General features: G+C 34.8%; 1 protein-coding gene across 2 annotated transcripts in view; it reads right to left on the minus strand.

The window, feature by feature from the left end:
* Positions 1–12,082, minus strand: part of LOC107696481 (transcription factor E2-alpha-like) — a 61,889-nt gene that overhangs the window by 45,396 nt on the left and 4,411 nt on the right. The window lies entirely within an intron of this gene.

Below are 12,082 nucleotides of genomic sequence, written 5' to 3' on the forward strand. Positions count from 1 at the left end.
AAGGTATAGAAACCACAAATGTCCCAGCGACTGAAAGCACAAAGGCTGGAAAGACGCAGAACGGAAGAATTTTAAAGATCGACGGTGCAGAAATTTCCCGAAAACCGTCTCCCCCTTAATGCTCTGGAGAGAAGCAGCTTAACTGTGCACTGATTTGCATAATTGTGCATATTAATGATTTCTCTGCTTATGCATATTCATAGTTTTTGTTTTGTTGTCTAATTAAAAAGGGGGAAGGGGGGGCGATCATGACAGCGCCGGCGACGGAGCGGAACAGAAGTACAGCGGACGAGTGAATTACGACTCGAGAGCCATTGGTGTGCCAAACGCGATCCAATGTAAAAACAGGCAGTTATATATATATTATTTTCAAAATATATACTGTATGTGTGGGTATTTATATATACACAGTACACACACATATATTATGTAAACAAAAACTTTTATTTTGGATGCAATTAATCGTGATTAATCATTTGACAGCACTAATATTTATCTATATGCTACAAAAAATTAAACAAAAAGTGCATTATTAAATTATTAGATTAACCTTAAGCGAACGCTTGACTTCGGTTAAGGTAACAAAAATATAAAAATAGGCAGTTCAACATCAATATTGGCTAATATTGATCCAAAAAGTGTTAAATTATTAATTACCTTAACCGTCATCAAGAATTCATTTAAAGTTCATCAAAAGGTAAAAACTGGCAGTTAAATATCAATATTGGCTAATATATATCCAATACTAATTGATATACTACAAAAAAATAGATGAAATTATAAGATTAACTTAAATGAATGCTAGATGATGGTTAATTAAAATATAAAAATAGGCAGTTAAATATCAATATTAGCTTATACACTGAACAAAATTATAAACGCAACACTTTTGTTTTTGCCCCCATTTTTCATGAGCTGAACTCAAAGATCTAAGACTTTTTCTATGTACACAAAAGGCCTATTTCTCTCAAATATTGTTCACAAATCTGTCTAAATCTGTGTTAGTGAGCACTTCTCCTTTGCCGAGATAATCCATCCACCTCACAGGTGTGGCATATCAAGATGCTGATTAGACAGCATGATTATTGCACAGGTGTGCCTTAGGCTGGCCACAATAAAAGGCCACTCTAAAATGTGCAGTTTTACTGTATTGGGGGGTCCGGGGTGGTCCGAAAACCAGTCAGTATCTGGTGTGACCACCATTTGCCTCACGCAGTGCAACACATCTCCTTCGCATAGAGTTGATCAGGTTGTTGATTGTGGCCTGTGGAATGTTGGTCCACTCCTCTTCAATGGCTGTGCGAAGTTGCTGCATATTGGCAGGAACTGGAACACGCTGTCGTATACGCCGATCCAGAGCATCCCAAACATGCTCAATGGGTGACATGTCCGGTGAGTATGCTGGCCATGCAAGAACTGGGATGTTTTCAGCTTCCAGGAATTGTGTACAGATCCTTGCAACATGGGGCCGTGCATTAAAAGTGTTGCGTTTATAATTTTGTTCAGTATATATGCAATATTATCTGATATGCAATAAAAATAAAGATTAAGTGTATTAAATTATCAGAGTAATTGTAAAAGTGATCAAGTGTTCACTAAATCAAAAATGTAAAACAGGCAGTTAAATATCAATATTATAATATATATCATATACCAATATTCTACAAAATAATCAAACTTTAAACAAGTATACTGGGCATCCCTAGATAGCATGCTGCCTATGTAGGCAATGAAAGGCAAGGCAGCTCACTAATTGTGGGTAATGTTAAGCAAGAGGCCTTGTTGACATCAGCCTAACAAGAAAATCATTTAGAGGAGCAAGTTATTGTATTTCAAGAAAATTTTGAAGACTGAATAACGTGAACAGATGAATAATTCACAAATGTCACCAAGAATGTGTATTAATACCAGCAAGTTTGGTCAGTTTTGATCCTGATCATGAGAGTTGAGGTAGAGGGAAGTGAGATTGGTATTTACAGCGATCCGTGGGAGAGAAAGACAGAGATGAAAGACAGCTAATACTGTGAAATACGGCACGAGAAACAACAGGAGGGTGATGACATATCAGCACAGTATGAAAAAAAACTCAAAAATAGAGGTGATCCATATTCATAAGCGCACTGAATATTCACTCCGATTAACAGAACTGATTAGTGGGTGGAAAAGTGAGAAATTCATTCAGAAGAAGGCTCTTTTCCTCTCCAGACAGCCATAAAAACTCTTTACATTAAAAGCGAACGGCTGGAGTTATGAGACATTCCCCTCCGCACCTGAATAAACAAAACTTTGCTCCGTGGGCCCAATAAAAAGCGTCTGCTGCGTGTTTGAGCGTCTAATGGTTACAAGCTGACCTCTCCAAATCACAACCACGCTTTATGTACACCGCAAACAGGTAGAGCCGGCCGGAAAAAAAAAAGCTATCAAACAAATCAGATCAAAGTTTAGGAATTATGTTGTGTTATATTTGTCTAAGTTCCAGCTCTGCTTACTCAGTCTATTAAAACACTCCTGAAGGAGGTCAGATGTATGACGTTCACTTGTTAGAGAAGGAAAAGCAGCGTCTGCGAAATGATGTAAAACAGGTGATTTCTTTCAATCAGAGGAATCATTATTTTAACCAAATGGTCACCGTATCCAAGTGAACTCAAAATAAATAAATAACAGTAAAAATCAAGACATGTTTTGAAACTTAACACAAGTAATGCAAAAATCATTATAAAAAAAATATATATAAAATATTATCAAAAAAAAAAACGTTTTTGATCATATTTTATATTTTTTGATCATTATATTTGTATTAAATAAGTAAAATAAAATTATAATAATTAAATAGAAATAATTAACATTAAATAAACTTAAAACAGACAACTAATCATAGGGAACTCTTATTGATAAAATAAATGACTAAATTGGTAAAGTTTTATGAATTCAACTGATTACTGAACTTAAAACCATTACATTTACTTAAAGCATTAAACAAGATAATATTAGATATTAAATAGTATTATAAGATAATATTAAATTAAAATTAGGTATGCACCGAAATGAAAGTTCTTGGCCGAAGCCGAACAAAAGGAAACACTGGGCCGAAGGCGGTTTTTCAAGTTTTTTCCCCCATGTATTTTGCCAATTTTTTTCACTATTGCATAAATTAAATAGCCAAAATTTGCTTTTTACGGTTTTGTCTTGCTTTTCAAAGAAAAAATCAATTACAAAACAACAATTTAAAAAATATTTAACACTGAACATTTTTTAACATTCTAGCAGACATTATACCAACAAAGCACAATTTAACTTAAAATTAAAGAAGTTAGTAAAATAATATTTTTTGGCCATCAGACCCCCTTTCTTGAATCAGGCATGTATTTTTTACTGTACAAATAAAAGCAGCCTTGCTGAAAAGAGGAGACTTCTTTTAAAACATTAGAAAATATTACAGATCCCAAACACTATAATCAGCGCAGTATCATACAGTAACCAGCAACAATCACCCCTTCGAATGCGATGCAGTCCTAAACAGTCTCTCACTGTCGGTGCTTGTAATGATTTTTGCGTCTTTCTCAAACAGTTTAAATGCTTCCACACTGCTGACGTGTGTGTTGCATTATAAAGAGTGCGCGCCTCTCACTCTGCGCTGGTTGCTATTTGATCGCGTCACGTCATTGTTCGGCACAATTGATTCGGTCTTTTCGCTGATCACCGAAATAGCTTTTTTTGCTATTTTCGGCCGAATAATTTTGGTTGCCGAACATTCGGTGCATCCCGAATTAAAATAATGATAATTAACAATATATTTAACACCGTTATTGGCACTGTTATTGAAAAAGATAATACATTTATTAATAGTAAATTAAAGTTTTATGAATTGGTTAAGTTTTATGAATTCAACTGATTAGACATTATTTTTAATTCATAAAATGTACTTCATTAAAACAAGATCTAGAAAAATTAACACAGAAAACAAGGACTTTTAGAAAAAAATACAACCAATTTTTAAATGCATTTCACAGGGCCCTAAGCAAGTGCAGACCGGATTTTTTAAAAGTCGATTAAATCATAATTGTAAAATTAAAATAAATAAATACATTTAAAAAATCGAAATAAAGCACTTGCTAAAAAATGAACCCTCTTATTAAATATTAAAATATGTAATGATTTTGTTTACCTGGATGTCATGTGGACCATTAACCAATATCAGATAATCATGAACTATTGAAAATTGACAAATAAATACTTTTCAAGGAACTTCAATATTTTAGGTCAATGGGTTCAGCTGACAAAAACATTTAAGAAACCTTGGACTAGAATGACTTAAACAGCAATATCAACCATAAGCATGTTAAAGCATGTAAAACGGCAGGCAAAAACTTCAAAACCCTTTGACCTTTAATTAAAAAACAAAATCAAAAACTACTTACATGGGTGCATTTTGTATCAAAGAAATCTAGACATTTGATCACTGAGGGCAGGTTGTAATTCTTGATTTATGAGCAGATGAATCACGGTCATGTTGTGTCATCCTGAGCTCTACCTGTGAAGAGTTTCTGTCCCGAGGGGATCGTGAGCGAGTCGTGAGCTCAGAGTGACTCAGGACAGATACATTCACACACAAAGACAGCAGAGCTATAATTATGAGGCGAGAAACGCCGAGCCGAACGAGTCACGCTTGAGTCACGACTACAAGGGTCCCAGATACACAAACACATCAAAACATATACAGCCTCTGAAACAAACACGATTTATTACTAGATCTCACTCCATGCGACTCATACACACATCTCAGGTAAGTTTTATTTAGTCTGCATATCGAAAGTCTTAGTAGAGTATATGATATCGGTCTTGTTATTTAGGGATGGGTGCTAAATCGAATAGTTACAATATGTGACCCTGGACCACAAAACCAGTCTTAAGGGTCCATTTTTTGAAATTGAGATTTATACATCATCTGAAAGATGAATAAATACGCTTTCCATTGATGTATGGTTTGTTAGGATCGGACAATATTTGGCTGAGATACAACTATTTGAAAATCTGGAATCTGAGGGTGCAAAAATATCTAAATATTGAGAAAATCACCTTTAAAGTCCTTAGCAATGCATATTACTAATCAAAAATTAAGTTTTGATATATTTACGGTAGGAAATTTACAAAATATCTTCATGGAACATGATCTTTACTTAATATCCGAAAGATTTTTGGCATAAAAGAAAAATGTATAATTTTGACCCATACAATGTATTGTTGGCTATTGCTACAAATATACCCCAGCGACTTGAGACTGCTTTTGTGCTCCAGGGTCACATATGTGAGATGATTTACATGATATAAAATCAAGAAACACAGTGAATGTTGATATAAGCTGTTAAATTCACAAGTTAAAAATGTCCTACAGATTTCTCAATGTTCATTTAGCAAAAACTAATTTTTACAATATTTCATTGCACTGAAAAAGATTTTTACTGTACTGCATTGAATATTTTCAATCAGTATTGCAATAATGGCTGTGTGGCCTAAATGAGCAAATACATTAAAAATAAACTTCACAACCCTCTACAGACACCTTGGCAATTGAATCGCCATTGGCTTTCCGTGAACACGAAAACACAAGTCTCTTACAGTCCTCTGAGTTGAGCGTATTAGTCGGATGTAGTCCAGTTTATTGTCCAAAGAGCGTACGTTAGCCAGTACGATGGTGGGGATAGCTGGCTTGTGTGGGTTAGCCGCTAGCCTAGCCCGGATACCTCCGCGCTTACCCCTCTACATAGCGTGCGCAGAGTTTAACTCTAAAAATGTGGTTCTGCCGACATCGAGCAGAAACTCACGACTGTATGCGCGCTTAGAGACAGATAGACGTGACGAATACGTACAAAAACACTGCGACTCACAAGACAAAAAACACAAAAACACCTTTCTGTCGGGAGAGAGAGAAGCCGCAGCGTGTGAACGCGCCGCCATCTTGTTAGAAGTAAACAGAGCATTTAGTCCCCAAACAGAGCATTTCTCCTTTAAGGATACACTTTCTGCTCGGTGTTTTACTTAATCTGTGCAATCTGGCAACCCTGTGAGCGCTCACTGATGGCGGAACAAGTGCTGATGATATGAAAACATACCTATGCTGGAGTTTAGCGATCTCTCCACAGCGATATTCTGCTTAAGTTACATGGAAGTGTCATACAGCCAATGTATGTTTTCTCACAAGCCAGAATGCATTGCTTTGTCAGGCGGCAGCCGATCTTTGCGGCGCCGCATGAAGTCGAACAAGCCTATTGATATGACTGCGATAAGCGCGTGCTTCTGAAGCTGTGTGCAGCTGAAATCAACCACACACCCATCACAATGAAAACATCGACCTTAGAAATAACGAACGTGAACACTGGGATAATCGCCGATGTATATGGCGAACCCCAGTTGAAATGCATACACAATGCACAATGCATTTCAATAGAATGCTTAGCCTATTTCATTTAACCGGTTTCATGTCCGTTACTATCGGCGTGTCATCAGAGCGATTACATATGCTCTAAACTGCGTTTGCTCCAGCTGTATAAACACAGATGCTAAATGCTGCTGCTAATATGCTTAATAATCACTCCTGCATACAGTGCAAACTGCTAACATGACACTTAGTTAAACTTCATCATGGTTGCTTATTTTTTTTTAATTCAATTAGGCAGACCACACAATACACACAGCGATATGGATTAGAAGAGCATTCACTTATCTTAGATGTTGATTTCACATTGAGTTAGACCTATCGGACTGCGCCATCAGTTTCATGCCAGAACTCTGTATTAATTAGAATTAAAACTTGGTAACAATGTATGAATGCATATTAGTCATTTTAACTGAATTTAGGACTGCTGGTGCTGCTTTTTTGGTCATTCAGTGTTTCTGTAAAAAATGGAAAAAAAACTATCAATAATACTGTTAAGATAATAATCATACTATGAATTCTTCTAAGAACAATATAAAATGCACTAAGGATTAACGAGCTGCTGGATTCATGAATATTAATCACGTTGTCTGCATTCGCTGGAACTGATTTGCTGAAATCAAAACAGGGATGCTAAAATGTGAGCGCCAGCCAATGAGATTGTCGTTTGCGCATTAGCTCCGCCTACTACCAGAGAACCCGGCAGTTCTTAAAAGCGGAAGAACTCCAAAGGAGCGCTCAGAGTGTGTTCGGCGAGTGAAAATATATCTATGCTAAACTTATACTTATCCTCCAACTCACACACTGGCGAGTAAAATCTGAGAATTTATTAGCCATTGGCTAATATTAGACATCATTTAGTCGCCCAGAGTGAAGATTTAGTCGCATATGCGAGTGATTTAGCAGTTCTTAAAAGCGGAAGAACTCCAAAGGAGCGCTCAGAGTGTGTTCGGCGAGTGAAAATATATCTATGCTAAACTTATACTTATCCTCCAACTCACACACTGGCGAGTAAAATCTGAGAATTTATTAGCCAGTGGCTAATATTAGACTTCATTTAGTCGCCCAGAGTGAAGATTTAGTCGCATATGCGATTGATTTACTCGCAATGTAGAGGGTTGCGTTAAAATTTACTTTATTATTTTTTTTAAGTATATTTCAGTTCAAATTGGACTGGAATGACATAAAATTGCAATATTTACCATAAATATTTTGAAGCATGCAAAATGCCAGGCAAAAAAATGTATTAGTTCTCACTCATAAGCATATCTCAGGTCATTTTAATGTAGTCTGCATATCAAAAGTCTTAGTAAAGTATATAATATCAGCCTTGTTATGTGCAATGAGTTTGGTGATATAATATCAAGAAAAGCAATTATTGCCAGTGTAAGCTGTTAGTTTGACAAGTTAAAATTTCCTAGAGATTTCTCTTAGTGTTCATTTAGCAAAGACTTTGCACAAAAAATCTATTTATTTTTTTTAACAGTATTTTCATTCTTGCATTGAACATTTTCAATCAGTTTTGGAATAATGGCTGTGTGGCCCAAACGATGAGTCCAAAAAAAACTTTTTAAGCCATTTCAGAGCAAATACATAAACGGAGACTTAAAAAATAAAGTTAAAAATATTAAAGTAAATATTTAAGGTCAAATGGCTCAGCTGACAAAAAACATTAAGGAATCCCTGGACTATAAACAACAATATTTACTATTGTGAAAACATGACAAAAAAACATGAATTATTACTAGTTCTCATTCATGAGCGTATCTCGGGTTATTTTAATTTAATATGCATGTATAGTACATAATATCAGTCTTGTTATATAGTAATGGCAGTATTTTGAAAATGTACAATAAGTGATATAAAATCCAGAAATGCAGAACGTTGATATAAGCTGTGAAGTTGACAAGTTTTATTTGTCCTACTTGTGGGTAGGACAAATAAGGGGGGACAATAAAGTTTTTACAATACAATACAAAAAGTTGAAATTTCCTATAGAATTCTCTTAGTATTCATTTAGCAAAACCCTTTTGCTTTTTTCCAGTAGCCTATTGTGTTTCTTGCATTGAACATTTTCAATCAGCTGTTTGGCCTCAATGATGAGTCAAAAGGAAAACATTTAAAGTCCTTTCAGAGCAAGTTCATGAAGAGATACGCTGAATGTTGTCGCTGTAGCAGGAAGATGATTCTTCTTTCCTACTCATGAAAACTCTTTGCATTTCTCTGTATTTTTAACTCAAGTTCTGCTGTTATATATATCTCACTTATTCTCAGTTTCAGGTACTCAGTAAATGAAACTGTGGCCGGTGACACACGCAAACAGCCTCCTGAGCAAATCCTACTTCTCGCTGCATCTTTGTCTCATAAAACACAATATACTCCCACTCAAATCAACACAGAATGTCAAACAATCGACTAATAAATTACAAAGCGAAAACACTGGGCAGGACATTTCACTCGCTATTCAAAGTCACACAAAAAAGGCTAAAAGAAAGCATGTGGTTTTAGTCTTTGATGAGCAGATCCAGTCATAACACTCATATTCTCTCAATCAGCGCGCTGGGAGTGCCATGCTGAAACCATACGCTTCTCCACATGGCATCTACTGAGTTATGAAGAACTTTTGTGCTTTGTGTGGAGGATTGTGCCGTTTGGACAAAGACACCAACCGTCTCTCTTAGAAGAGAGCGTCTCTGGACCGGATCTGATTTCAAACACTAGATTAAAAGAGACAGTTCACCCAAAAATCAGAGCGAATAAAAGACAACACAACTTTCATCAGAAAAACACAAAAGAAGATATTCTGAAAAACGTTGGGAGTCCAAACAACATTGGACACCATTGACTTTCACTGACAAGAATAGGAAAAACAATAATTTTATTATTTCCCAAATTCAGGTTTTTCACATTTTAATTTGTCCAACTTTTTTAATTTAATGGTTTAATTCAATTTTAGTCATCAAAAAGCATGTCTAATTAATTGAAATCATAAAATGTATACAGTTTAAGAACCATTAAAAGTTCCAAAAGAATGACATTTTTAGGGTCCTATGAAATCAAGTTTTATTTTTTTCCCCAAATTTCATTTTATTTTTCCGAAATGTAGTTTTTTTTTTTTTTTTTTTACCATTTTAATTTTTCTGGATTCCGTTTTAATGGTTTAATAAATTTTAATAATCAAAAAGCGCGTTTAATCACTTCATAAAATTTTAACAATGTAATAATTTATTATTATTTTTAACAATATAGACCCTAGGAAATGTTTTATTTTTCAAAGAAATTTCAGAAAGTGTTGTCTGTTTTTATTTTTATGGATTTATGATTTTATACAAATTTATTATGAAAAACAGTGATAAAGGCATAAAACAATGTTTTAAACTTTAATGGCATGATAATATAAAAATGTATTTAATTTTTTTGGTGACAGTTGTGCTGTAGAATAGAGGTTTACTGTTACAATTAAAACACTGAAGAAAAATTGTGCAATACTCCTTAAATAGTTTAAATTTGATTTTATATTATTATTTCTACTTTGAAGTGTATATTCAACTGCACAACAGTAATATTTCACAATTCACAGTAATGTGTCACAAATTCTTCAAGTTAAACTGAACTTTTATTTTGGCAGGTTGTCATGAAGACTGAGACGTCATAATAAGACACTTGTCCATATAGCGAATTGATTAAGCCCTACTTTTAATTTATTCATTGAAAAATTCTATGTTATACAGTTTACTAGGGCTGGGTTTTGACACAAATTTCACGATTCGATTCGATTCTCATTCACAAGCTTTCGATTCGATTACCAATATATCGCATTACCGAATAGTAAGTTTTAAGTCTACTTAAATTACACTTAATGAAGTTTTATAATAAAAGTTACAATTACATAATATTTCTATTTCAATTCGTTTTTTTATATAAACATTTAAATGGTGGCTGTCATAAAAACTTGATGGATTTATTCAAACATAAATTAAACATCGAAGAACAGTAAAATGTATAATGAATATGTTATATTGTGCATATATTTAACAAAATGCCCCTCTCCACAGTTTATTTTTCTATCTGACTAATGAGTTTATGGTCACCGAATATGTTTTTCTGAGAGGTGTACTCTTTCTTTTAACTTACCTTCTGATGTTTAGTCATGCTTATTTTGTGCTGAAAAATATTTAAAAGTATTAATGTGGAGGAGATGATCAGTTCACGTGCGCTACGCGCTGCTGCGTCTGTTGATCTGAGGCGCTACAGCAATCTGTCACTCCACATTAAACAGCGCCAAAACGGCATTAATTGTTTGAATATTGCAATACAGTGGACAGAATTTGAAATCTGAGACGGTTTCATATTAAAAGTACCAAAGCACAATGCTTATTGCGATATATTGGATGGGAAGCGCCCTTCAATGTTCCGTCCATTAACTGAAAACAGGCTAGAATAATCGATTCTTGGGATTTACCTTCGGATGTTTAGTCATGTTTATTTTGTGCTGAAGCTGGTATTAATGTGGAGGAGATGATCAGTTCACGTCTGTTGATCTGAGGCGCTACAGCAATCTGTCACTCCACATTAAACAGCGCCAAAACGGCATTAATTGTTTGAATATTGCAATACAGTGGACAGAATTTGAAATCTGAGACGGTTTCATATTAAAAGTACCAAAGCACAATGCTTATTGCGATATATTGGATGGGAAGCGCCCTTCAATGTTCCGTCCATTAACTGAAAACAGGCTAGAATAATCTATTCTTGGGATTTAAGAATCGATATCGTTCCGTAAAAAAGACATTCGATTAATATCGAGATATCAATATTTTTTACCCAGCCCTACAGTTCACCACTAGCAGGAAAATATGGCATCACGGTCTAATGCTTCGGTTTTATATTAATACAAAATTATATATTATATATAATTATATACACACTTGAAGTGGATCAAAACCTTTCATCAAAGTTGTCCAAAACAATACCCGTTCTTGTCTTAGGACAACTCTGATGATCTTTTTTGATCCACTTCAAATGTTGATTACTGTATAATGCTGCACGATAAATCGAAATGAAATCGCAACCGCGATTAGGCAGAAGCTGCAATTGTCGTGTATCTTTAAGTGAAGCAAGGTTCTGTGATCAATAGTAGATCTCGGTGACACTGCAAAATAAAACAGCCTTCCTTCCAGTGTTAATTTTGACAGCAAATTTTGATTTAGTCATTTTAGTCATCTGAATTGTTTTTAGTTTTAGTCGACTAAATCTACAGTAAATTTAGTCGACTAATTCTGAATTAATCTCATTCCTTCCTAAAATTTTCGTCTCGTTTTTATTCGTTGATGAAAATGTCAATAGATTTCAAAAATCATTCAAAAAGAGTTTTAGTTCGTTATCGTCTCGTTGTCGTCAGTGGAAAAAATGTCGTTGACGAAAATTATGACGTAAAGTATTCGTCAACGAAATTAACACTGCATCCTTCTGAATGAAAGTTTGATTTAGTTAAACTGTAAATGGTTAAAATACACCCGAACATATTCGGTTTTGGGAGATTCAACCAAAAACCTCTTGATTTCAATAAAAAAAGAATGCAATTTCTGGATGTCTCTAACGGAGAGAGACTCCATTTGGGTGAGACGGTGCAGTTAGCGGGGGGGGGGG

Source organism: Sinocyclocheilus anshuiensis, unplaced genomic scaffold (assembly GCF_001515605.1).
Source record: "Sinocyclocheilus anshuiensis isolate Anshui unplaced genomic scaffold, SAMN03320099.WGS_v1.1 scaffold217, whole genome shotgun sequence".
Lineage (NCBI taxonomy): Eukaryota > Metazoa > Chordata > Actinopteri > Cypriniformes > Cyprinidae > Sinocyclocheilus > Sinocyclocheilus anshuiensis.